Genomic DNA, 27,028 nt, shown 5'->3' with positions numbered 1-27,028 from the left:
GAATTCCTCCCTAACTACTCATTAAAACAAGCTACTCCAGCTCCTACTGAGCCTTTTAAGCAAGTGGCTCATTTTCAGAACTGAATTTGTAAGTCTGAAGTCTGGGAAGTCGGCCCTGCCCATCACCCAGCCCAGGCTGCACCTCACTGCCGTCCTGTCCCTGTCCCACAGAAGAGCCTCGGGCTGAGCCATCTACTGCAGCATCCATGAATTAAATTCCGACTTCAGCCCTCGCTTTCCTCTGTGGCAGAGCATGGGAGTCTCCCTTCCTCCCTCCCTCCCTCCTGTCCTCCCTCCCTCTCTCACCGTGCAGCTGCTCAGCTCTGCGAAGGAAAGGCTCCCAGATGTGCTTGGGAGGGAGCGGGCAGAGTCCTGAATTCCACTCCATGCCGGGTGGACTCTTTGTATATTTTGTTTTAAGGAGAAAATATGTAGAGAGTCCTTGGAGAAAGGCTGAGGACCAGGCACGTCCCTGTGAGTGCAGTAACCACAGGGCTAGGAGGTCTTGCAAGTCATTTGCCCTTGGCTTACCCTTTGCCTGCAAGATGGACCCGTGGCTGGCAGGCAGCCCTCGGCACCGCCAGCAGCTGAAGTCCATCTGCATCACACAACAGGTCCCTAAACCCTTTCCTGGAGATGGCTCAAGGTGACCAGCTCCTTTGAGAAAATGAGGCTTTACTCAAAAGCCAGTAAGTGCTGCAACACCTAAACACCCACGTTTGGTATTGTTGGCATTTTTGGCTCGTAAATGATGTGCCGTATCAGCTCAGTAAATATTCACACACTCGTAAGCGTTTTATGGTGCTGGTTTCATTGCATTTTAAGTGCATTTAATTGTGGTACTTGGTAGCTACTTGATTATTGCATGAGACAATACATTTACGAAGTGTTGGCCTTCATTTAGTTAATCACTTCATTGGTGTGTAATATGAAAGAGGGTATGAAACTAATTGTTTCCATGGAAACAGGAACCCAGCAAATGATTTCATATCGCAGCTTGGCAAAAGAAAAAGAAGAAACTTCTGTAATTGTTCCCATTAACCAAGCGCAAAGGATTCATGCTCAATCTCTACTACACTCTGCTTGACTTCTGCTGTGAATTAGGGGATGAAAAGTCATCGCAGAACCACATAAAAAAGCACCGAAACAAGCTGTGTTTTATTGAGTATTTGTAGTTCTGCCACCAAACCCATTTCCCTTCTGCTTTACAGGTTTCTGGCCAGCAGCACCAATGACTGTCATGGCCAAGCCACTAATTCGGAGATGTCATGGACAGGGGCTTTAATCATGCGTGAGCTGTGTGCGTGCAGGAGGAGGGAGGACGTCCACGCTGCAGGACTGAGCTGTGGGTTGGAGGCAGGACAACCCTCACCTCAAGGGTGAGTGCTTAAGGAGTGTAGGCAAGGCCAGCTTTTGGAGCAAGTAACTGAGGTGACCCTCTCCAGCCCCGGGCAATCAAGATAGACTGCCATGCAAATCAGGCTGCGTGCGCCCAAAATATCCCAAACCTCACCTTTAGTGAGGTTTTCCCCTCTTCTTCTCTAGGGTGTACTGATTGCTGGGTCATCTCTAGGGCTTTGCTGTTGTAGAAACCCCCAGTATCACTGTACTAGAGAGACTCACATTTTCCACTTCTCTGAATTTGCCACCAGACCAAGATTTCCTCATCCCAGGCGTCCCAGCGAGGAGCAGCAGGTCCTAGCAAGGTACTTTACGGTTATGGAGCATCATGTGCAAGATCAGCCAGGCCAGTTTTAGTAAGACCAATGGTTCTACAATGCCATGGGGTGGGCTGCCTGTGCACCCATGTGGAGGTGTGAGCATCCCACACACCCTCCCACCCCAGGGTGAAGGCACCTGCACCAACCCCTGATTTGCCTGGGGATTCTGCCCCTAAACGCAGCCCCATCATGCACAGGGATGTGGCAGCACAAACCCCATCCTGGCTACCAGGCCAATGGCCACCCAACCCCACCAGCTTCTCTGGATGGACCAGGAGACATGGACCTGCTCCATCTCAGGAACCACTATAGAACAGGTTTCTCACTAGGCTAATTACTGCTAATTGTGCCACTTTGCTATCTCACTAGCCTTGCCCTGAACAGGGCTGATAGGGTATCAGTGAGATAAAGAGCACTCAGCACAGGTAACTGGTGAATGTGGGACCTGCGGTGGGGTGAGCTGCCTTCTGGAGGGGTTATCTCCTGCTGAGAGCCTGAGGCACCGGCCTCCTGAAGGGGGACACGGTGGTCCTAAGGGTAAGCGGAGGGAAGCTGCGATCGGCACGCTCCTCAAAGCTTTTTAGGAGGTGCTATAAGGGATTTTGGTGACTCAGAATTTGCAAACACTGGGAAAGCAAGCTGGCATTCATTTTATAGTAATTCTTTTAAATTTACTTAACATGCAGTTTGTTCTTTTGAGTGGTTTTTGCTGTTGTTAATTTAACACTCTAGAAATGAAGGTTTCATCATTTCTCCTCCCCCTCCCTTCCTTTTTCTTTTTCCCCACAAAAAAAAATAAATTATGTTTTTTTCACAAACACGGTATCTCTCAGATCTTTTGTTATCTTTTACCACCTCTGCTGACCTACGCGAAGTAATTCAGCTCCTACACAGGCCTCAGAACTAGGTAGGAATCATTAACACCTGCTTACCAAAGAAACTTGGACAAGGTATTGTTGTTGTTCTGCAACGTTTTTCAAAGATCACTTGCAATAGAAGACCAGAAAATTTTGCAGCCAACTCAGAGACAAGTCTTGTGTGTAGATGTAGTTTCTGGCTGTGTGTGTAATCACACGTCACACTTGGCAGGTAAAACACACCGGTACACAGTGCCTGGCCGTATCAGTACCTACATTTTGTCTCACATTCCGTATCTTGTAAAAATGAATAGAGCACCACTACTTCATCTGATGGATGAGTCAACAGAGCTTGTTCATGACTATCAAAGTCAATGGCAGGACAACTCACACACTGCAGAAATCTGCTGGGTCCTCTAATCCAAAGCTTGGGATATTTTCCATATCAGGTATCTACATATACGAGCAATGTAGGAGAGGCAGATAGGCAGGCAGGCAGACAGAACATTTTCTTCCTCGAGGTACCTCAGTCATCTGCTTTTCCTTTTACCCTGCAAGTCCGGTCCGCTTTCAGTTTGGTTTAAGTTACCAAAATTTCTCAGCTTGTTACAGTAAAGCTCATAACAAAGTCTGTGGCCAGCTCTTTCTTTGATAATTCCTTTCCCCCCATTTGTTTATCTCAAGTACTGAGCTTTGTTCCAGGCCCAAAACCAAAAGCCTTTCTACCCTGTTCTCTTCTTGACTTGTTGCAGATGTAACGAAATAAATCTTTAGAAAGAACAAACCTTCACTTCCTCTCTCCCGTCTGATTCAGTCACAAAGCCCAGGAAAGAAAAATAAATCACAGTGTGAGCTTGCCCAGTCTGGAAGGATACCATGCCTAGTCCTGTAGGCCACCATTCCAATCGGACGTGTCCATCCCTTAGAGAACTCAGCAAACACATCAGCAGCATCAGCCCGTGCTGTCATGTGAAACCACCCATGCAAAGCAAAGCCCCGTGCGTTGCCGTGAGCTGGATGCCCATCTCACCCCCCTCTTCCCAACTCTCCGTGTTATTTTTCCCCTCATGATCTGACAACGGGAAATAGATCTGATCACCATGGAACCCTCGTTTTGAGCATGGCCAACGTCAAGGACTGACCAAGAACTTGTGATCAGCCTGAGCCGAGGCTGATGTGAAGGTCATCGGCAGCAGCAAGCTGTTGGTGCCTTCCCGGAGCTTGTCCCCTGGACACCGAAGGGCGATGGGTATCGCTGGCTTTTCTCACAGCCCCACCTGTGGCTCTGTCCCTCTCATCTCCCCCTTGCCGCCCTCCTAATGCATTTTAAACTGTAATCAGAAAAATCAGCTGCAGGATGTGTTTGTTTTTGAAAAGTGGCCGTAGCAAAGAGGTAGAAATGTGCCTCCAATGGGAATTTCTCCTTCTGAGAGATGTATCCACGTAAAAGCTGTGTTGCTCTTCCATCAACCATTAAAGGAAGGCTCAAACGATCTCTAAGCACAACCAAATTATGGTGGCTTGCCAAATTGATGTTTTCAGCTAATGTGCCAGAGATCCCATGTATGTTCTCCTACCCTGTGGTGAAACACACCAGCCCGAAGCCCTTTCCCAGTGCCCACTTCACTTGGCATTGCCTTGGGCTAGGACCAGGCAGCCAGGCACAGCATCCTCACCACGGGGATCGCAAGTGAAGTGGGGCACAGGCTTGTCTAGATCTGCCTAACCATCTCGTCAGTTGACATGGATCAAAGTTAAAGACAGACGTAGCTTTAAGGTGGGGAATATTGGAACTGTGTAAAAGGGATGATCTGGATTTACATCAGGTAGCATCTGGCTTGTTGTTTTTTTATTCTTTCAAAGGTACTGGGGGGAAGATGTACAGAACCCGGAAGGGTGTTGAAGTCAGAAGACATCTGGATTATGCCTCTAGTCCCAGACCTGCATTCTGGATGGATGAACTGAGGGTTTTCTTTCTTTTTTTTTTTTTTTTTCTTTTTTTTTTTATTTAAACAAGAGGTCTTTGCACATTTGAAACAATCTGTACAGTTAGCATTGAAGAAAGTGTAATTAGACACTTCGAGAACTGGAAGAAATTAACTCCAACCACAGACCGTCACTCAGACTATTACTTAATAATACTTCCCAAATGTGCAAAGTACTTAGTTTTAGAATAACAGGAAAGAAGTAAAACTTCTCACTGAGAGCAAAGGCTTTGGCTTGGGAAGTGTGCATGGAAAAGTCAAAAGCCACCGTGCTCCAAAGCCAGAAGATGCTCGCCACCTCCCACCACCGAGGTGTACCAGCGTGCCAGGCTGGGCCAAACCTGCTCAGCCATGGTGCTGGGCTGTGAAGGATGTGGTTCATGCTCCACAGCCTCGTGGCCCTTGAATGGCTGGAACTGAGTCAACGGGAGCGACCAGCCCGAGGTGCAATGAGCTACGTGTGAGAAGATCGCCTTCAGTTTCCAACATGCCAGGGAAACCGCTGAGAAATTGCTGTTTTCCTTCTTCTCCAGCACCAGGCAGAGCCGTTGACTCACCCCGCACTACAGAAGCCTGGCTAGAAAGAGATTATTGTGATTTCTGCCCGTTTCTTTCCTCACTACAAAAGGCCCCATTCATCTGGGCTAATTTTGAAGGGCGAGCAAGGGGTATCAGTAGCATGAACTGTATCTGAGTGTCTCAACCACATTTCAGCAAGCCACGCTTGTTGGCCAGTCCAACGCGGTGAAATAGATATCTTTCATTTGAAGCTTTTTAGTGGATCATTTCTCTGATTTTAAACAGAAGTATCTTTTCTGGCCGTGGCAAGTTTAAAAAGTCCTGACGAAGCAGGGACGGCCATTTTCATTGCAAAAACAAGAGGCCTTTCAAAAAGTGGGGGGAAAAAACTTGTTCTCGCAGCAGATACGTGTTTCTGCTGCTGCAATCAACGCACCTAGGCTCGCCTACCTAAATGCACCCCACATACATGCAATAAGGCCATGTCCAGACATTGAATCTCTTGCCTTATTTCAAAGTGCTGAAAAAAATGGATGTTAAAAAAAAAACAAACCCATACATGATGCCTTATATGCTTAACTGCTGGTCTTTGTGAAGCACAACTGGGACTGCCTGTGTGTGGGAAGAGCTACAACATAATTGCTTTCAGCAGAATATCACTGTAGTCTATAATTAAAATATATGAGGTTGCCAGTTTCAAAATTTTTAAGTGATTTCATCTGTATTTGGGTGATTATGTCTCTCTGAGTGGCTCATTTAAAATGATACTTCTATTTTCAGCACATAAAATGGTTGTTGGGCAAAAAAGAAAGGTAATTTTGTCTCTTCTTCTTACAGTCTCCAAGAAAGCGCCTAGGGAAGGCTGGAGAGGCAGAGCTCAGACTTCAATGACATGTCCCATCACCGGGGAAAGCCTTGGTGAAAGCTGCTTGTGAAGTGTTATTCCAGAGATGGAATGGAAGGTGTCGAGAAAAAAAAAGAAAAAAAAAATCACTAACAGAAAAATCTGGCACCTCCTAAATCACAGTGACAATTTCAGCACAGTGTTTACGCAGGGTAGTAAAAATAAATTGCCTGAGACTGATTATACCCACATGCCACTCGCCAGGCAGCAGGGATGTCCCGCAGTATCGGAAACCAAACACGAGGAAACACGTGCCAGTGGCAATCATCATCAGTGCGACAGCACTGGGGCCAGGACTGCCTTCTCCCCAGCCCCAGCAAGTGGAAGCAGCAGTGGGAAAAGGGATGTGTCGCTCCCCCCTGCCACTCGGACATGATCACATGAAGGGTGGCTTTTGAGGCCACCACAGACGAGGAGTCCTGCAAGGACTATGGACAAATGAGCAATGTGGTTATCAAGCTTTGATAAATCACGCCTGCATAGTCATGAAGCCCCTCTGCAATTTCTCCCACAGGTGGGACCTGTGAGATCAGCTGGGGAGTCAGCAACTCCATCCCTGTCCTCTCTTAAAAAGCCCTCATGGTCCACCCCGTTTGCAGCCAGACCTACCCAGAACCTCAGGCAAAAGCAGAGGGACCTCTGTTGCAACTTCATTAGGAACAACAGCAGGGGAATATCCTGATCCCATCTTAAGGAGTAAAACCCAGGGCATGTCTGCCCTTAAAATATAACCCACAAAGTGTCCCAGATTACCACGGGTGGGAGATAGCCCTTTTCTCATCCTCATCATAGAGCCCTTCAAAGCCTTGCTCTCATTTCTGGTCTTTCTCCACAGTAACCTCTGTCTTTAAGAAGAGGTCTGTGCCCCAGGAGCTGGGATGGCTCCTCACAGTGACAGTCATAGGGCATGGCTAGTTTTGGTGGGATTAATCTCCCCAGAAAGCTTGTAACTCTGATGTTATCCTTTGCTGGGGGCTGTCGTGGCACCAGTTATCTGCTGGGATGCAGTGTCCCTGCAGGAGTCAATGAGTCCCATCCCTGGTCTAAAAAAGTTGCATTGTACTGATGTAACAGAGGGGGTAAAAAAAACAGAGAGCAAGAAACTCAGCACAGTTAACACAGGCGCCCACGTACAACGATCTCCAGCAGAACAGGGGCTCTGCGGTCGATATAGCTGGTTACTTCAGCTGGTGGGCTGAAGGGCCAGAGAAGGCAATGCAGACACTGAATTATCTTGCCAGGGCCCTGTTGCTCTTAAAAAAAACAGGGGAAAAGGCAAGAGATAAACCCTCTGGAGAGCAATTTTGAGCAAGGCAGGTTAGCACCAGTGTACTGAATGCAACATGCAACAGCTTTCAGGACACCCCAATGATACAGATATATCAAGAATAAATTCTGTGCTTATTCCAGTCACTTGTAGGTGTTGGCTTTGAGTATGTGTAAAATGTCTTGACTTCGTGGCTTTCAGCAGAGTGATAAACCAGCTAGAGATGTGCTCGGTTCCCCTTGGCGGATGCCAAGGCCAGCCATGCCTCAGCGCTGCTGGGGAGCATCGCCTTCCCGGTGCAGGAGGGATGCACACCCGCGAGCTGCTAAAGGTATGCGTGGCATGCAGCGTTTTTGATCAAAATAAGTAATATAAGAAGGCAAATACGATAGCATCGCTGTTATAATTGTAATGAGTCACAAATGCTATTTTGATGGTTTTCTTTGAAAGAAATACACAAAACCCAAGCGATTTAATTAAAGATCTCCAAGGCTTTGTAATCAGCATGGCCACAAATGAAGGCAAATCTACTTTCATGTGGCAGAATACAAGAGCAGTTTTCCCATTATAATAAAAGGAAAGAAGAGAAAAAGACATTTTAAAGAGTTTTGTTTATAACAATACTAGGACATGACATGAAGGACCTGTATCCCCCATGTGAGAGAAAGACTGTGATGAGCTTAGATAAAGCACGGAGGGTTTGGTGTGTTTTTTTTTAATGGTTTCTGAATACATGCATTACATTACACATGTCTGCTTAACACTGAGCACATCTCCAGGGAGTTCTTTGGCAAATGTGTTTGGGAACAAGAAAAGGAAGAAACTCCCAGGGAGCCAGACACCAACAGGTAGCTAGAAACATTCACCCAGCTCAATTCCTGAAGCTTGTTCTGAGCTTTTTTCAAAACAAATGTCCAAAGACCAGGACACAGAAGCAGTCTTTGAAGCTGCTGAGATCTTTGAATCAAAGAAGTAGGATGGGTCACTCAGCAAAAGGCTTTTATTTTTGCCAAGCAAGCATGGAGAAAGTGAGCATTTTTGACCTAACTGTGTATGGGGCTCTGACCACCTGGGACTGATCTGCTCGGAGGAGCAGGAAACACTGTGAGGCTTGACCTGATAGAAATAGCTACTGTTTCCTTTGCATCGTACGGCCACCGAGCCTGCGAGATGCACAGGATCCTGCATGCATCCAAGATTTGCTGCAAAACATCAGGGAAATGGCGAGAGGGCAGATTAATCTCGTTTACTCTGAAGAAGCCCATGATTAATGCAACTTGGATAGTGCTGTAGGAAGGGGGATGGCTTAAAAAGATGGAAGGAAGTCTGTGGCTGTCCTTAGTTGATACTATATATGGTATTTGGTCAGTTCTGCTTTAGAAGCTGTAGCCAGAATCGCATTTTTATTGTATTTCTTTTTTAAAGCAGAAAAAAGGTCAAATAACTTCACCGCACTCAAAGAGCCCGTGGTGATGGATAGTGCTGCGAGTGGCAGCTGCTCCGTTTCGAGCCCTGGGAGCGCTCGCAGGGGCTGCCACAGGGGTTATGCTCCCCGCCTTGCCCTCTGCCAGACCAGTGAGCCCTTAGACTGGGTGGCCTCTCTGCTCCTGCTCCCTTGGGACTCCCCTAGCTCAGATTTTGACCCACATGGACCAGCTTGGTGGGGAACTGCGTTGGGTCTGACGCACGAACCCTCTGGACCAGAGCTGTGGTGACTGCGGCGGGGACAGCTGCTGGCTGGTAGGGGCCAGGGCTCCAAGGAAGGAAAGGATCTTTCTTCTGCTGTTACTGATTCCCCTCGTGACAGTAATGCCAGGACAGTGCTAGGAGCTGTACGGGCAGTGATTGCAGATGTTCAGCTGACCAAAGGGGTTACTCATAGGTAATGAGTCAAATTGATGGCCACAGACCATCAGAGTATCTACATGTGGGACAACAGGGCAATCAGCAAGAAGTGAGTCTGGGTCTACCGCGGAGGATCACAGCTTCTTCTCTGTCCCATTCCAGTGCCAAGAAAGCCATAAGCTCACCTTCATCCTCAGTCCCCTGAAATCTCAGTGCTCCTTTCAGCAGCTCAGGTTCATTTAACAGGATGGGGCTTTGCTAGCAGGGCAGGTCCACCGAGTGGGCTCATTCCTGCTCTGAACTGGCCACCCCAACAGGCTGATTTCTCAGGACTAGGGCCATCTGGTTGACCCACCCCCTCTCCAACAGCCCTTGTTTAAGGTCCAAAGCATTTGGGGGCTGCATTTTTTGCAAAGCCTGACAGTTCTTTCCCTCTGATCCAACCAGCACTGATAACCGGTGCTGCTGAAAATGCAGGAACATCCCCCTTTCCCTCCACTCCCCTTTTACATCTGCTCTACATTTGCATCTCAGAAATTAGAGAACTTAGTTATGCGGAATTACATAGCTCGGGCTGGAGTATGGAACTGATTGGGTATTCAAGCTAAATAAGACGAGTTTAAAGATCTTTCCAGGAAATTGAGTGGAACACCCAAACTGACATTTGGTATTAAATATTATATTTTTGCAGTTGCTCTTTATAGTCCGTTGGCATTGAACATCTGGGAGCACGATTCAGAACATGCAGAAACTGAATACCTGCTCAAAATTATGCTCATCAGAGCTCAGAAATTAAAATATTACTGTGTACACTCCAAGCCAGTCCATTCCTAAAAGGTAGGGCTATTAAAATATGATTAGTTGAGCCATATCTGGTCTCAGAAATGTCATACACCATTACAACTGAAAAGACCTTGATGCAATTCTATTGGCAACGTCCCCTGCTTGATCAGCAGCGAGATGCCAAAGAATGAACCTTGCAAATACTTGCTCCAGTGCTAGGAGGGAAATTAAAGAGGGGGTGGTGGTGTCTCAGAGCTCTCGGTTGTACAGATTGGGGTGGCTTTGGGCTCCTCCTTAGGGCAGGCAAGAGCTGAAAGCTTGCACATTTTTTTTCCTGATGTGTGAATCTCTTTGCTGCCTCAAGCACACGTTACATCTTCATCTTCACCCAGGTGGGGATTGTCCTCTGCCACAGCCCCCCCTCCCAGACCCCAGCAACTGCAGCTCCCTGTTCCCAACATATTCACATTTCCAAGAGCTCCGCACACTTCATGGGTGGTCAGGATTGCATTTCCCCCCTTGCCAGAGAATAAAATCCAAACAACAACCACAGAAACCTGCAGAGACTAGGCTCAGGTTGGGGTAATTATAATTTCCTTCCACTTCTTGCAACACAGTGATTGTTATATATATATCTAAATATAAATATATATATAATAATTCTTTGCAATATGTGGTCATTTCTCCTAATGAGGTGTATTGCCCTAATCAGGTTGGCATTGCACAGCATTAATCACTGTAAGCATTTCTGTGCTGAAATCTCTGCAAGGGCAAATCACCACACAGGAGGGCTCAGCCAAGGGGGGCTGGTGCTGGGTGCCCCATCCCCCGTGGACGCGGGCAGAGCCCTCCAGGCCTGGGCTGCTCTCAGATCCGAGAGAAACCTCCCGCAGGGATGGCCAAGGGGTTCAAGGCAATTGCCTGCTCTGGAAAAGTCAGTCCGAGGGACTGATCGGTTGGTGCAATTACAACAGCAACAACATCCCCCAGAGCCAGCCCTTGTTCTCTGTAATTGAAGACATTTCCCATAGGCGGGTGGCATATTTTTTTTTTCAAGCGTGGCTGCGCTAAACCAGACATCCGAGTAAGATGCAGTTTTGCAAAAACAAGGCAGAAATGCGGTTATATATTTTTTTAAGGTCTTGGGACTGAGGCCAGGCAAGGTCCCAGCCGTGGTGCCCCCACTTTGCTGCTCTCTGTCCGCCCTACACCGCACAGCAATCCCCATTAAAGCAAAGGCAGTGCACCATGCCCTGGCGCGGCAGGAGCTGCTGCTCCCTGACTTTGTCAGGGCTTATTACTCCGTGTTTTCACACTTATCCCCAAGGTGTTGAACTCGCCCTGAAGGTTAATTAGTAATTTATTGCGCTGTCATCAGTTCGAGGCTACTAATGGCTTCAATTTAGCCCCAGGGCTTTTTTTTTTTGCTTTTTTTTTTCTTCTTCCTTTTTTTTTTCCTTTTCTATTTTTTCCTCCTTTCCTCTCCTCCTGCCTGCTTTGGAGGAGTTGGGAGTTGCAGCGCGTGGGAAAGATGCAGATCTACTAGGAAAAGCATGTGGAAATAAGGTCCAAAGGAGTAGGTGAAGATGGCCCCTTCCCAGCTCTGGGAGTGGACCCCAGTGGTCCTGTATCCCTGGCCCGGTTTGCAAAGAAACAATTTAAAGCAATTCACAGAGAACTGCAAAGCCGAGGGTGTTTTGGGGTGCTCCTAAATGCCCAGCTTGAAGCAGCATCCTTTGGACAGCTTTTTCCAAGGCAAGGTGGCCACAGAGCACGAACCTTGGGCTGAATGGTCTCTGTGGCTAGCAGCATCCCCTTCTGCCCTTGCAGGGCACAAAATCATCTTGGCTGGAGAAACCTAAACCAGCTTCACTCACTGTGAGACATCTGTGAGTGGGCAGAGGGCAGCCTGAGAGGACACACTGAGGCCATCGCCCCGGCCTCTGGGTGCCTGGTGTTTGCATGCACAGCTGCAAGGCTTGGTGAAGAGCTATGGTTGGATCCAGCAAGGACTGGGGCTGGGGATACTGGGAACAGGGCTATTTTGATGCGCCTCCAGTGTGCCTCAGTTTTCCCATTTATTTATTCAGCAGGTGTGCAGCCCACCTCGCCCAGGTGCACACACAGCCCATCAGGCAATCTGAATAGCAAAGCACCCCCCACCCCACCCCCCACCTGCCCCAAAAGCCCTCCACACACCCGAAAAGGACTTAAATGCTGTCTCATCAGCAATCCCTCTTCATCCTGCCCTCAGATGCTTCCCTGGGGCTTTTGTGCCCCCCCTCCCCACCACGGGACAGTGCGTGGGCTTGTCCCCCCTGCTGTATTTCATAGAATCATTTAGGTTGGAAAAGACCTTTAAGACCATCAAGTCCAACCATGAACCCAGGACTGCCCACACCCCATCAGCGCTGCTTTGCCTGATGGCGTGCCTCTTGTGAACAGCCGTGCAAAGATTTTTTTTAGAAAATAACCATGTTTCCTGTGTTTATAAAGGCCATTAGGTAAACCGGCCATGGGGAGGAGGGCAAAAGCATGGGAGGTGATGGTGAGGTCCAGCTGGGCAGCTGTCTCAGCGCTGCAGCCTGCATCCCGGGCAGGAAGGGGTAGCTGGGATGGAAGCATCCCACCGGGGTTGAGCCACGAAGGCACAGGGTACGGGGACAGGCAGCTTAGGTAGCCTTGACACCACCAGCCCTTCCCTGCGTTGGCACTGGGGACGCGGGGACAGCAACAGTGGGCTGTGCCTGGGTGATTCTGGGTGCCAAGCTCCCAGTGCATCCTCCCCAGGGATTCACGGGTGAGAGGAACTGGGAGAAAGAGAACTGGGCCGTTTTAGGAAAAAAGGGAAGAAATAGATCTCATCAAGAATACAGGGGGTTTCTTTCAACCAAAAGGCTGCAACAGATCTCTCACTACTGGCTCTTGGGAGTGATGTGGTGGCTGAAGGCAGATGCAGAGGGGAGCAGGGGCAGCGGGATGCCCGCATCCTGCTCAGCCACGGGACCATGCGGGGGGCGAGGGGTGAGCCAGTCCTGGGGGGGAGGGGGGAAAGGTGCGTTTCTCAAAACTGTGTGACCTGTCAAGCCAGAAAGGAAAAAGGTATGGATGTTTCTTTGGATTTTGATTTAAAAAGAAATAAACCCCCTATATTTAGCTTTCACCTTCAGACACACACACACACACACGTGGATTCTTAGAGTAACATCTGCTGTTCCCCTCCCCTGTTTAATTTATGGCCGTTAACTTCAGGGCTAAGGACAGTTTATGGAAAAAAACACCTGCTTTCCCCTGCTCCCAGGACAAGGGTGGAATTTTCTCTGACTCTGCATCCTAAATAAAGCTCCGTTCCAGGCCCCAATGATTCATACCATGGCTCACGCACACATGCCTTATGTTAGGAGGCCCTGTCAAGATGCTCATGCCCCTTTGCAGTTCACGGACTCGAGCACAGGCTTTGCACAGATCTCATTTATACACATCACCGGGGCTTTCTGCAGAGCCCAGGGGAAACCAGAGCCCCGGACACCGGCTGTCCTGGTGTTGGGGTATGGCTGTGCCATGGGCCAACCTCTTGAAGAAAGGCATGGGGAGCCCTGTTATATATGAGGCTCACTGGGAACGCAGTAAAGCCACCCAGTTCTGGCTGCTAGCCTGTTTTTGCTACATCCCACACTTATTCCAGTGGGCTCCATCCTTCCCATCTCTTCTCCAAATGCACCTTGTACATGCACCAAGCTCAGGCCAGCCCTTGCTCTGCTTTCTCAGCAAGGCAGTATCTCAGCCCTTTGACACAGATCCCTGGCTCTGCTTCTGTCATTATAAAAGATTGTCTTTCCATGATGGAGCTTTCACTCATGGATGCTTGTCAAGAAAAAAAAAAAAAAAAGAGGAGGGGGGAAAAAAAAAGGCAAAAAAAAAATCAAAATGAGAATTGTTGGCAGCAAACGGAAGATAAAACCTGGACACTCATCCAAGCTTGTATTTGGAAACTGATAGCCAGTGCTCAGGCGGCACGCAAAGACCCCCCACGTAGCAAACCAGCCCTCATCTGGAGCACGGTGCAGCACGCAGGGCTGGAGCCCGGGGAGGCTTCGCCCCCACCAGCAGCCGCGCCACGCACCCCGACGGCAGCGCGAGGGGAGGGTTGCTGGCTCCCATGCATTTTGCAAGGGGGGAACAAAGCAAGGTGGTGGCGGCGGGGGGAGAAGCCTATGACTAATCTTGTAACCTTTCCTTTTAGTGTTTAAGAGAACCTAAGTCTGTTTACAATAAAATGGACTGATATTTTTCATCCTTCCAAATGGAACAAGGATTATATAAACAAAGTAACCTCAGACACAGCAAACACCTGTTGAAGGGAACCGGCTTGAAAAGACATGCAAAATCTATCTGTCTATCTATCAAGGCCTCCTGTTGACTTGTGGTCAAGTTCAAGTTGAAGTGCACGGCAGAGATCTGCTGATGGGGGAAGGCTGCGATAAGCAAAAGCATTAGCAAATGTCCATGGTTTCTGCTTGGGAAATCAGGGAAGGAGCAAGGAAGAGCTTTCTACCTCTTGAAACCGAGGAGTTTAGGTCTCCACATTCCTAGGTAACTTCCGAACTGGATTGGAGCTGTTTTTTCTGTTCTCTGGCATCTCGCTTCCAAGAAGAAATCCCAAATTGGGAAGTTATGGAATAACCTGTCAAAAAATCTCCCTGTCATCTTCTACCCTTTGGCTCAGGTTTCAGTCCTGCACCAAAACATGTAGGATTTCATTTCATCCAAGCTGCTGTGGTTTTGATTTTTTCCCAAACTAATCAAATTGAACACAACCATGGTCACATAATCCTACAGGCTGGGTTTGAAATCATTAAGCCCTTCAGCTTCAGTGGTGTCTTGCGGTGGTGAGTTCCACAGATTAATTACGTATTTCTTACCACAATATGAGGCTACATCGCATCTTTGCTAATTACCAACCTAAGGTAACTAAATCAGTTATGTCATATCCTTTCATTTGGCTTTTTTTTTTTTTTCCCTCACAAACGTTTGCCAAAACCACGCAGCTCCTTGAGCAGAACCATGCCAGGGAAGTCCTACACCTGTCAGCCAGCCATGGTTTCAGGATGAGCTCTAAAACAGCGCAGAGATGAAAGATACCCAAACCCTGGTTCAGTCTGTTGTGCTGGCAGCACCTTTCAGCATCTTGGGAGCCTGCTGGGAGGATGCCCCAGGAGATGCCCCAGGAGATGCCCCAGGTGTCAGCCACTCTGAGGGTGCTTCCAGCAAGCCTGGAAGCTGCAGCCCCCGGGGAGCACAGCAGTACAAGTATCGAGGCCATGGAAGACCACTCTCCTGCAGTCCTGCCACTGGATCAGGCCCACAGCCTGGGATGGTCCGCAGCTGGATGCTTTATTAGGGTCTGGCACCTTCCCGTGAAATGCAGAAGACATCAGCAGTAGGTGTGCTCGATGACTCGTTTTATTGTGTTGTTTGGTTGGTGTTGAAGAAACGAGCACAGACTTTTCCAAAACGGAACTGGAGGAAGCCGTGTCATCCTCCAGAAGCCATTCCCCTCTCCCCTGAGAAGTGATATTCCCCATGAGCTGCAAGAATAGAAATTTCCAAAGCCATTGTTCAAAACCATGACAATTTCATCCTCATTATAACTTTTTTCCTTTTCCCACCCCTCCAAGAGCAAGGCAAAGAAAAATTATCTATTCCAGCACACCGTGGAGCAGATTTCTCAGCTTGCATAAATCAGCGCAGCTCCACCGATGCCATGGAGGCACGCCAGCTTACACCTATTCAGGAATCTGGTCTCCTATTTTTTATACCTCAGATTTCAGCCGACTTCCCTGGCCGAGGATGAGGAAGGCTCCAGCAAAGTACAAACTACCTGTTTATCTGACATCCCATCCCAGCGGACGAGCTGACACTGTGGGACCACGCGCATCGGAAACACGGCTGATAAAGTGCAAAACCCTCCGCTGTCTTCCGCTGCGTGCACACGGTGGTAATTCTATAGAGAGCTTTGCTTAAAAAATGTTTTTCCACCTGTAATGAGAGAGGCTGTCTTGCTTTGCCTGGGCTCTGGAAGGGCGTGCTGACAGGCTGTGTGTAATGTCATCTCTCTGCTTTAAATCCCGTTCCAAGCTTGGAAATCCAGCGGGCTGCACGGAGGGCTGTTCCGGTGGAAGTGGGAGGGGGGTTATTTCACTTTTAAAGTTTTTTAAGGGGATTGTTTTTGGTCCTAACCTAACAAACAGGTCGACACAGGTGATTATTAATCAACATGACCTGAACTCAAGCTGTTCTTCAGACGAGCAAATGTCTGTGGTCACTGGGTGCCCAGTTCACCATCTACCCACAGCAGCCTCTGCATGCATTCCACATTAAAAATGCTCAGGCTTTTGCTTCATATGTATTTTATGTATACTGTCACATCAATTAATACTCACAACCTATTCAGGTGCAAAAAATTAGAGTAATTAAAGCCTAGAAAATATATACTAGGTTGTCGTATACTTTCTCGGCAGCATCCTCTCCACGCTAAGGAGCTGCGCACCCACAAGGGTGCTGGCTGCAGCACCGCATCCCCGCACAGGGGCTGCTCTGTTGTGCCAGCTCCTCCAAGCACATTTTGCAAACTCTGGTGCTGTCACCCCGAGTCCTGTTTTCCACCAGACACAAGTCTGCAGCAATGGGAAGAATGAGGCATGGTGTTCTCAGTGATGGTCCCTTCCGAACTTCCAACTATAAATCTATAAGCCTTTAGAGTCTCAGCATTTTCCAGTTACACCACCCGTACTGGACTGGTCCTGAAGTCACAGCAGTCCTTTGCATGATGCTGCTTGGTTTTACACATCCTCCGAGCACCGTACAGTACATCCCTTAACCTGCCCTGCTTCTATACATTTTTCTAGACCATACTAAGGAGATAGATCCTTGGATATGGTTACTTTTCCCAAAATCCACCTTTTTCAGCCTTTCCAGGCCCTGCTCCACCAGACTTGGTATGAGATTGCACTGCCATTCCTCACTGCCTACCGAGCCTGTGCTCCGTGCACAGGACTGAATGCAGCATTTCACCAAGACACTTGTTGCTCTGCGGTATCAAGCCTTGGCCACAAATGCCTTTTCTTAATTCATACCTGTATCTCTTACCTACCAAGGCAGCGTTATCTAATAAGCAAATAACAGTAATCTGATTTCCTGGCACTGCATGTGGGACACACTTTCTGCCTCGTTCCTTGTTTTTTTGTTGTTTGTTTTTTTTTTTTCTTTTTCTTTTGGGTTATCAGTCCTTTCCTGTAAAACTCTTCATGTTGGAAAGAAGACGGTAAGTCACAGAGCTCTTAACATTTTCATTTAGTGGAGAAATGTGACTTTTCATCTTTAAATAATTATTCAACTTGTTGCTTAATATAGTCTTAACATAGCTGCTTTACAGTGTTGCAGTAACAGCCAGGCACTATCTCATAAACGTGACTTATCTTCTTATCCAAGAATATACATATTCCTTACAAAAACACACAGCTGAGCACTCTTAAATATTTATCTCATCCCCAAAAGAGAGATAGGACTGGTATCAATAGATCTGAGCCAAGGCTCACATCCAGGTTTAGAGCCCAAGTTCCCAGCTCACTCTGCATTTTCTAGAAGGGTCAGACCTGGGCACCAAAAGCTTGCCTCTGGGCTTGGCTCGGGGGAATCTAGCACACCCTCTGTAGGGCCAGTCCTGTGGGGTGGGAGATCCTCAAGGGCCAAGAGCGTGACTAGTCGGGTGCTCTGTGGTCCACGATCTCAGAAGAAGCAGGAAGGGATATGACTGCAAGTTCAGCGTTGAGTTTCTAACACGACATTGTAGGATTGACTCGCTATAGATCAGGTCGGACCAAATTCTGATCACACTTCCACTGATTTTGCAACATTGCAAAAAGTGCTGACACTAGCCAAGTCATTCCCACATAAACAAGAACAAAATCAAGCAGATGAAACTTGGATCTGGACAAGGGTGCTCAGATCCAACTTGTTGGCTTGAGCTTTGCTGTAAGTAACATCCAGCTTGGGCAATGAGAACCGCAGAGCAGAACTTGCCTGACTTTGTCTCCTTTCCCAGCCTGTCCAAAGAGTCATCGCTGTCCCAGGCAACAACCATAGTTTCTAACACTCAGTGCTTTCTGTATTTACACATATGCGCTCCCTCAAGGTCACCTTTTGGCTGCTTCTTTTCCACCTCCTGGAGTCCAGCATTATCTCTGCTGATTGTTTCCAACTATAACACATTCTTGATTTTTTGACTTTTCAGATAACATCGAAACTTCTTCCAAGCTACTTTGTCTTCCAGCCAGTACCTTCTCAAGCTGAAGTGAGATGCATGTATCTTGTATCTCACCAGCCTGGCTTCTCACTCAAGGCACGTGGGCACAATGCGAGAGTGCCAAAACATCACATATAACACAAACCTGGACTAATACAAAGGCAGCTTTAAATTAATAGCAGTTCAAAATTATCAATACATTCAGTTTGATTACTAGGCTGTTAGAAATCCGAACTGAAGGTATGGACTAAGAAAACAAGGACAATCACTCCGGAATAAGATAACATCTCCCCAAGCTGCCTCATACAAATTCCTGCTGGGTTGGTTGGCTGCCTTTGGATGGACCTCCACAGTTCGGGGCCTTTCACTGGTTTCCACAGACTCAGCAAGGAACCAGCCGCTGTAACTCAAATTCAAGCATGAAGGGCAGATGACCTGCCCTCACCCAGGTGGTTCCACCAAAAGCTTTGCAGAGTCACAAGTCGGGGCCAGCTCTAGCTGAGCAGCTGCAGCTGTTCTGTTCGTGCCAACTCAACCATAAGGCTGGCCATTACCTCATGGCTCTGTCTCTCTGCCTTCACCTTCCTCCTCCAGTTCCTCCTTCCAACACAACAGCAGCAAGAGCCCAGCTTGGCTCTGGTTCCTGAGCCTTTGGACCACAACATGCAGCTTTGCCTAAACTGACGAGAAATCTTGAACTGCTTTCCAATAATCCCACTCCCACCAAGGCCAGTGTGTCAGGTCCTTGGTGGCTGCACATCCCACTGAAGCCACCGAAGCCAACGGGGCTGTGCTGAAACACGCCACCTGACTCACTTGGCTCTAAACCTTTGATTATTGTGACTTCAATGAGAAGAAACTCCAGGCCTCCATGACCTTTTGCTGACCCCAGAAGAGTTTAAGTAATAAACTGTTCTCTTGTCATGTGCAACTCCCATAGGATCCCTCAGCCAAGCAGACCACGGGCGTTTGCAAGGTAAGCAGCCCAGCATTTGGAGAGCACAACGACGACGCTACGGCTGAGAATGTTAATTGTTCTCCATCGCCCCCAGTGATTTTAACATTTCATAATTCCTCTGCTGCCTGACAGCTGGATTCTTCCCTAATTAGAAACCAGTTGTAGTTGAAAAATCAGACATTTCCTGGAATTTAAATAACCAATTTTCCACCAGTCAGCATCCAACAACACAATCCTACAGTTCCATTCTGAGCACATTGGAGAAAAGATCATTGGGACATGCTGCATAAATGGGGAGAAAATGGATTTTGGTGACTTCACACATTCACATACACCATTCCTGAATCTTTGTATTCCAGTTTTTGTATTTTTTTTTAAAGGTAGAAATAATACCATTCATTGATGAAACCACAATTCCATGTGTTTAAAAGGCAAGCACGTTCTTAAATACTGTGAGTGTACCTTTAGATACAGAGCCGGCATCTGACTATAGCATTATTCATCTGTGCTTTAGGAAACATGTTTTGATTCATAATCAATGCAGAATAAATACTGATTTTTCCTCAGTCAGTTGCCACATGATTTGTTCATTTTCTCTCTGCAGTAAATTGCTATGACAGTAAGGAATAATTCTAAATTCCCAAGTCTTAGGCTATTGAAAAGACAGAAGGGAAAGCCCTTGGACAGCTGCTGGCCTCCAGGAAACTCCATGAATGGAGACCTACGGCGCTGCATCCTAATTACATCCTTGGGGAACAGCAAAGACAGAGCCCCAAGCACTCACACCAGTGGAGGCAGTAACAGCAACACCATCTGACAATCCATCTTCTCAGCTGCTATTTTCTGTTCCAGAACCCACAGTTTCAGGCATATGTACTTTTTTTTTTTTTTTTTAAATTCTGTTTCTATCTCTTGTGGTCGTGGGAAAGAAATAACCCTTCAGCTGTAACTGATTAAAGAGGTTGGTGCTTGAGTTTGCAAGCAGCCTGAAATGAGAGCTGGTAGAAATTTGAAGAGCCTGCTTGTCCTTGTGAACCATGTGCAGTGACCTCTTGAATGGATGTCACTTAACAGAGTCCTTGCCTTAACTAAGAGGACAACTGCAAATGGGAAAAAAAAAAAGCATTGCCTGCTCAAAATGACCTTTGAATCTGTGACTACGTGAATAAGCTGACTCTGATTAGAAACCTTGAGGCAAGAGCTCAGAATTCATTGTGTCTGGGGCATCTGCGTACTGAGTATGTTCCAGAGGAAGCTATTTTACTTGCACAAGAAATTAATGGGACTTTGAGTTCTCTTTGAATAATGGAACTCAAAGAATGTATATATTTTACATGGGGATTTTTTTTCCCCCCTTCCCTCGGGAGCAGCTGGGTTTTCCCCAGAATATCCCATTCTCATGGTCTTGTCTATTTTGGCGTCACCTCTGTTTCACTTGCTTTGCCTCAGGGAGGAGGGCTCCACAGACAGCCCAGCTCCTTCCACCCCCTGCCCGTGAGATGCAGACTGCCTCCACCTGTGAGCACGGTGCTGCGCGTTGGGCGACGTGCTCAGGGAGGGCAGCCGAGGAGCCAGCAGGTATTTGGACACGTGGGCACATCTAGTCAAACGGGAGGCAGCTTAGGACCTCTCTGCTCGGAGCATTTTGCGCAGCTGAGCCCATGAGGAATGATGCAATTGGGAGCATGCAGCATTACCCCATCCCCAGCTCATTTAAAGCACAGGTGAGAAGCTGTGGCAAATGCTCTGGAAACGACATAACTCATCACGCGATATAATTTGTCCCTAGACAGCATGTTAGCCAGTGTAGGGTTTGCCAAAGGCATTTAAAAAGCTTTGGCCTTCAGCAGGGAAAAGAGAAACCAAGGAAGAACACCTGTTTTAAGGAATAGGAGCAATTCTGGAAAGCATATGCAGAGGCTTCCAGAGGGGTTTTAAAATGGACTTGTCAAGCAACTTAAATGGAAACGTTACTCCCAAAGTTTATTCTAAGATTTGTGCATACTTAACCCCTAAACCTACAGCAAACAAACACCGTCTAAAAACCCCAAGGGTAAATAGAAAGAACAAATCCCATGTAGATCACTACAGTTGTGTTGGGGGAAATCTTTTTGGAAGGGGCTGTTTGACTCGGTTTCAGCCTTCCTGCCAGCACTCGGTGGTAAATAGCGCACAGGAGACTATGCTTCACCTGGTTAAATTCTGCTTAGCGGAGGTATCGAAGCCCGTGGAGCAACACTGGTGATGCTGGGCTAAATCTTACCCCAGTTATTAGGGTTTCCAAGGTATGTGAAGATTTTTAATAATAAGGAAGGCTAAACAGAGATGTCTGTTTTTCATAATTGCACAGTGCTCCCAAGACAGCTGTTCAGCCATCTTGAAAATCAATGTTTTGATGCCCTTTGAACCTTCTTTTCCTGTTGAGTGTCTCTCCTACAGGTTGCTCCCCAGGATGAAAACAATAAAAGCAAATATATAACAGTAAAGGCCTGAGGTTAATGTCTTTAACAAGATAATGTTACTTAAGGGAACTGTAAACCAAATCATTCCTAAATTCCATTTGTTCTTTGCAATCTAGGATATTATGAAACCACATGTGTGCGTGTGGATGTGTGCATAGTGGGCAAGATTTTTTACAGTAATACGACTGCGTTTTCATATTGCGTATTCCAGTATTCCCATATCACATAGTTTGCTGAGAATTACTATTATTCTAACCATTAATCCTTTTATTAGTAACTTGCTATTGCAGCTGTGTCATAAAGAATCACATCGTAACGTAGCTGGCTACGAGTCTAATGTGCAAGATCTAAAAATATTTGCACCAGGTCATTTTACCGAGCTGAATTTCTTTCTTTGGATCTAGTATCAAAAAGCCAACAAACTGGCACATGCCCTTAATATTTTTTAATTTTCACCAGAGAAGAACTTGCTAAAATGGATTCAAGCTGTGTTCCTTGTGTGTATATGAAATTTAAAAAAAAAAAAAAAAGAAAACATGAAAGGGTAAATAGTCTCCCGAAGCAAACATACAGTTTTTTATACCCACTGAAAATTTATCTCAAGACATGTTCAGGTTACTCTCTCCAGAAGTTACTTTTGCAACATTCTTAGATATTCCCTGCAATTCAATTAACTTCAGGCAAATTCGATATGGAACAAACCTCTGATCCTACGCGTGTGTGTTTTCTTGATTTTCATGGAAATGATAGATATAAATAAATGCAGACTAAAGGAGCGAGACTAGTTTATTTAACTTTATATTATCTACAAGACTATAAAACCTGGAAATAAAACAGAAACATAATCCTACCAAAACGTTTTGGAGGTTTTCCAGAAAAAAAAATATCTAAGGGCACTTGTTTCTACTGATATCTACATCACTGGAGTCATTTCCATTAACAGTAACAAATGAAAATTCCTGCCAGTGGGAATCAGAGGGGATCAGAACCACTCTACAATGACAAAAGTCTCATCTCCATGTGCCTTGAAATTGCAAAGCTACGTAGATGTTGAGGTAAAGGATATGAGAACTTGAGGATACGGTCACCCTGGCAGTTTCGAAAATGTTGGCCTGAGTCCAATTCTTCCTCCTCCTTTTCTCCTCCTGACTCCAAGCCTTGCTCCTGCCCATACATAACTCTTGGGTGTCATAAGGCAACGAATATTTGGTGTGAGGTCTGCCATAGGGATCAGGCAGTAAGGTATTTGACTGCGAATGAAGAATCTCTACAGGTGATCAAGATGAAAAAGAGAAAGATCTTCAATGCTATTTATAGCAGGAATAGGCTTAATCGTCCTCTGAATGATCAACGCCACACCTAGCAATGTTCCTGCGAACCATCACGGCCCCCTGAGGAGCACCGTTGTGCCTTGCAGCACAGCACTATTTGTACAGCCACACGAACTGGAGGCTTTAGAGGCGGCCATGGGTGAGCACGGAAGGACTACAGGGTCTTGCCCAAGAGAATTTCCTTGAATAGATACATCTGGCAACCAGGGGGAAATGCCCAAGACCTCCCAGTGGCGCAGTGGTGGAGCCAAGGACCCACATTTTTGCATCCTCCCATGGGACCACTGAGTTTCTCATTGAAGCTTCAGCAGTTGCTTCCTCATCCATCCTTTGTGGAAGAGCAACAGCCTCCGACCTCTGATGCCAGTCCAACCTGCTCACCCCACGATGGGCACCCGTCATCTACAGCAAACCCTAGAAGGCACAACAGAAGGATGTACGGCCGGGAGGAGACCCCTCTCCCCAAAAGGAGGAGGTCACGGACTCTGCTTTGACACGAGCCACCTGCATGGTGTCAGCACGTGCCGCGACCTTCGCGGGCAATAAAGCCGCCGTGCCTCAGCGAGCTCAGGTTTAACGGGGCTTGTGCAGGTTTTTACTGCTGCTCTGTAAAATGCCTTTCATAAATGGAAACATTACCTCTTTCTTCTTGCACAGATTACAGGTTTTCACACCCAAACTTATTTTTACGTAGGTTCCAAGTATTTAATTTTCTCTCCTAGTATTAATTACAGATCAACCCAACCTCAGCATGCCGTCACAGCTGCTGGTATAACACAACCTTGGGGCAGTGGATACATTTACTTCATTAATTGTCAAAATGCTTCCTTCTAGGCTATCAGCAGAAGCATCACCCCACAGTCCAGAGCAGAACTGATAAACAAGCACCATTCTCCCATCCTTCCCAGGATGCAACTACACTTTTCCCAACTGAGGGTACATGCCTTCATCTGTGCAGTATTTCTAAAGGGATAGGAGAGAGATGCTGTTTAAACCAGCAGATCAGCAGATGTTTTAATACATTTTTATTAAAGAAAACAGATAAGCCAGGTGATAGATTTTCCTGATACCAAACATATTCCCAAAACTAATAGCTTTTGTAGAGGATTAAAGAAAGATCCTACTGTATGAATGAATGAAAAAATGGCAGACAAAATTCACTGTAACTCAGCTTGAATTTTTACACTTGAAGAAAAACCTGAATTACAGCTTAGGAAAAGAGAAAGCTCAAAGGAGAGGAGGAAGATTTGACAAACATTTAATTATGAGTGGCAGGCAAAGGGCATAAGGAACAATTTCTCCCTATTGCTCAGAAGCTGGAAATTTCAAATGAAATGATCAGGCAGTGGTCCTGAAATAAGTAAGAGTACGGAGTTTTTTTACACCTCATCATTATACGCTGTAAAAAATCCTGCCCGGTGGCTGTTTTGGGTACCAAGTGTACAAATGGATCCAAAAATCTAGCGTCCTCTCTGCTGCCACTGGGAAAAGAATTATAAATCTGAGTACAGGCACGTAGCATTGAATAAAATCAGTGTATTTGTATCAAAAAAACTCTTAGGACTTTTGGATCTCAGCTCTGTTACCACAGATTTCAAGTTCCCCATGTTTTGCAACTGATTTTTGAAGTGATCAAATACTTCAGCTTTTTACTGTGTGTTTACTAGAGTGAAATTTTCATTCCAGAAAAAGGATCCCCATTAGCATGAGATTCGGGACCCCTGGAGGTGGAGACATATGTATTTCTAACATTTTTGCCAGAAAGACAAACTGACACTCCACACTAATAAACATATTCTGAAACAATTGAAAAGAAACATTTACCTCGACCTCCCACCCACAGGTTATTTTTAGATTTAAAAAAAAAAATTAGAAGAAAAAAACAAAAAACCACAAAAAGCCCCCAAAATCTTTTAATCTAATCTTGGCTATATTTTCCCCTTCAATGCCTAAGGGATACAAGATTATTTATAACAGGAAACCTTTGATTTCTAAGCTTTTATGTTTTTGCAATGTTCCCACTTACAAAAAAAAAAAAAAGTGTGTTGATATTTAAGCAAAAACCAAATGGCAGTATGCACCCAGGGCTAACTGTCCCACTCGGCGGTGCTACCCCTGCTGCCTCCTGCTAGCGTGACCTGGAGCAGACATAGGTCCACGTGAAAGGTGTTGATAATTCCACACTTAAAACAATGCAACCTCAGGAGCACAGAAAGTCATCAGAGAGCAGCATCCCTTTCTGTGCCTTACCCTTACCGGAACAGCCAGGAGGCAGCAGTGACAGACGCGTTAAAGACACCCCTGGGCATTTGCCTTCCCATTAGCACGGCCAGCACGAGGTTTGCACGGCGGGTCAAGGAAGGGACCAGACATTTCCCTAACCACAGCACAGCCAGAGGGTCCTCCCTGAGTCTTCCCAAGGTCAGCGGAAAGTTTCTCACTGACTTCAGAGGTTGGAATTAGGGCCACGAGAAGCACGTGGATGGCACTAACCCATTTTTCCACATTGCACAACATGCACGTATGTAACAGTAAGTGTAGAATCCAGCTCTACCTCTTGGAGAGGAACCCCATCTCCTCACCATCACCCCATGCTCTCCGGCCCCTTCCAGCGTGCCTGTGGCCCTGCGCACAAATAGGTCTGCTGTAGCTCTGCCAGCCTTCTTTTTAAGAGGATCTTGCTCCACTCTTCCCACCAAGCTGTCCTCGTTCTTGTATCTGTAGCTAAATATCTCCAGTCCCAAATGAAGAAGTCACTGCCTTTCTGACTGGCAGGTGTCAGTCACTCCAGGCCATAGCACGGGCGCAGGGCTGTGCCTGATCCAGTTTGGCGATTCATGCAGGCGCAAGGTACGCTATGATTTTCGGTAAAACTTTCCCTACAGGACACAACCCAATGGGAAGAACTGCCGCTGACAAAATTTCAGCTGGCTGGGGGCCAGTACAGCGGAGACAATTTCAGGATCAGGTGTTGGATCACCATCTTCCTGCGACTTCCTCTGTAAGTTAAAAAATAAAAGCTTCTTTGATACCTTGATCCTTAGGAGTGCTCAGGATAATGTTATTATGAGAGATTAATTCTTCTTGGAAATTTCTGCTTTGATTCGTTCAACAATTAACGAGTTTACTGAAAGCAAAACCAGGGCAAGATGCTGCTGCCAGGTCCTCTCTCTTCCATTCACAATTTCTGTCTAACGGTATAACACACATTGAACTACAAGGGTAAAATTGGATGGGAATATGTTTGTAAGGAGCAGCATCAGTCTAAGCGATTACAGACCTTTGAAAAGTTAAAAAAGAATAAATTAATGTGGTGGTACATTTCCTGCAAGCTTCAATAGCCAGAAAAACAGGAAAATCTCTCCACATGTTTTAAAGATATATATATATAAATACATGTATATAAAATCTGGTCTTTGCAGATGGTCAAACAAATGCCAAGTTCAGCTTACGAGGGGTAAATAAGATTTCTGCACACAGAAACTTTCCCCTGCCTGCATGTGCAGGTTAAATGGGATTTTAATAAAGGCATTTAATCAGACCTTATATAATTTCAACACCAACAGCTTCACATGGTCCTTTTCAATCTTGCCTTAATTATGGTTACGAAGAACGTGATAATACTTCTTCTTTTACTGGCAAGCTGAGAAAACTAATTTTGTTGCTGGCTTTGCCAGGCACTTTTCCAGGCAGATGGCCTGAGCCCAGTGCCAGCCATGGTCTGAGGCTGGTCGGTCTGCCTTCCTCACCGAGGTGATGAGGATGGACAGAGGCAGCTGCAGAGGGGACGCAGCAGTGTAGCCCTGGCTGCACCAGGCAAAGTCCCATCTCTGGCCCTATCATTTTTTTCTGGTTGTTTCTTAACTCCTGCTCACACGCACAAAAAGCCAGTGGCTTCTCACCACCACAACAAAAACTGGAGCCATCACACATTTCCAGCAGAGAACCCACCAATGTAGGACAAAAATTTGGCTGATCTGGTTGAATTTTTTATTTTAAAAAATATTCTTAGAACAGGAGCTTACTCCTCAAGTCTGGATAGAGAGCTTTTCAGGGGACAGAGAAAAGATGGGGCAGAGAAGAGCTGTGAC

At 46.5% G+C, this 27,028-nt stretch overlaps 1 long non-coding RNA gene across 2 annotated transcripts in view; it reads left to right on the top strand.

The window, feature by feature from the left end:
• Positions 1–26,117, top strand: part of LOC308073061 — a 42,618-nt gene extending 16,501 nt beyond the window's left edge. For both annotated transcript variants that reach the window (XR_013931881.1, XR_013931882.1), the window contains exon 3: positions 1,212–26,117. This is a non-coding gene — a long non-coding RNA (uncharacterized lncRNA). The remainder of the gene's footprint in view (positions 1–1,211) is intronic.
• The last annotated feature ends 911 nt before the right edge of the window (positions 26,118–27,028 follow it).

Source organism: Falco punctatus, assembly GCF_963210335.1.
Source record: "Falco punctatus genome assembly, chromosome: 14".
Taxonomy (NCBI): Eukaryota; Metazoa; Chordata; class Aves; order Falconiformes; family Falconidae; genus Falco; species Falco punctatus.
The sequence above is the reverse complement of the archived record's forward strand: the minus strand, read 5'-3'. Positions and strand labels throughout refer to the sequence as shown.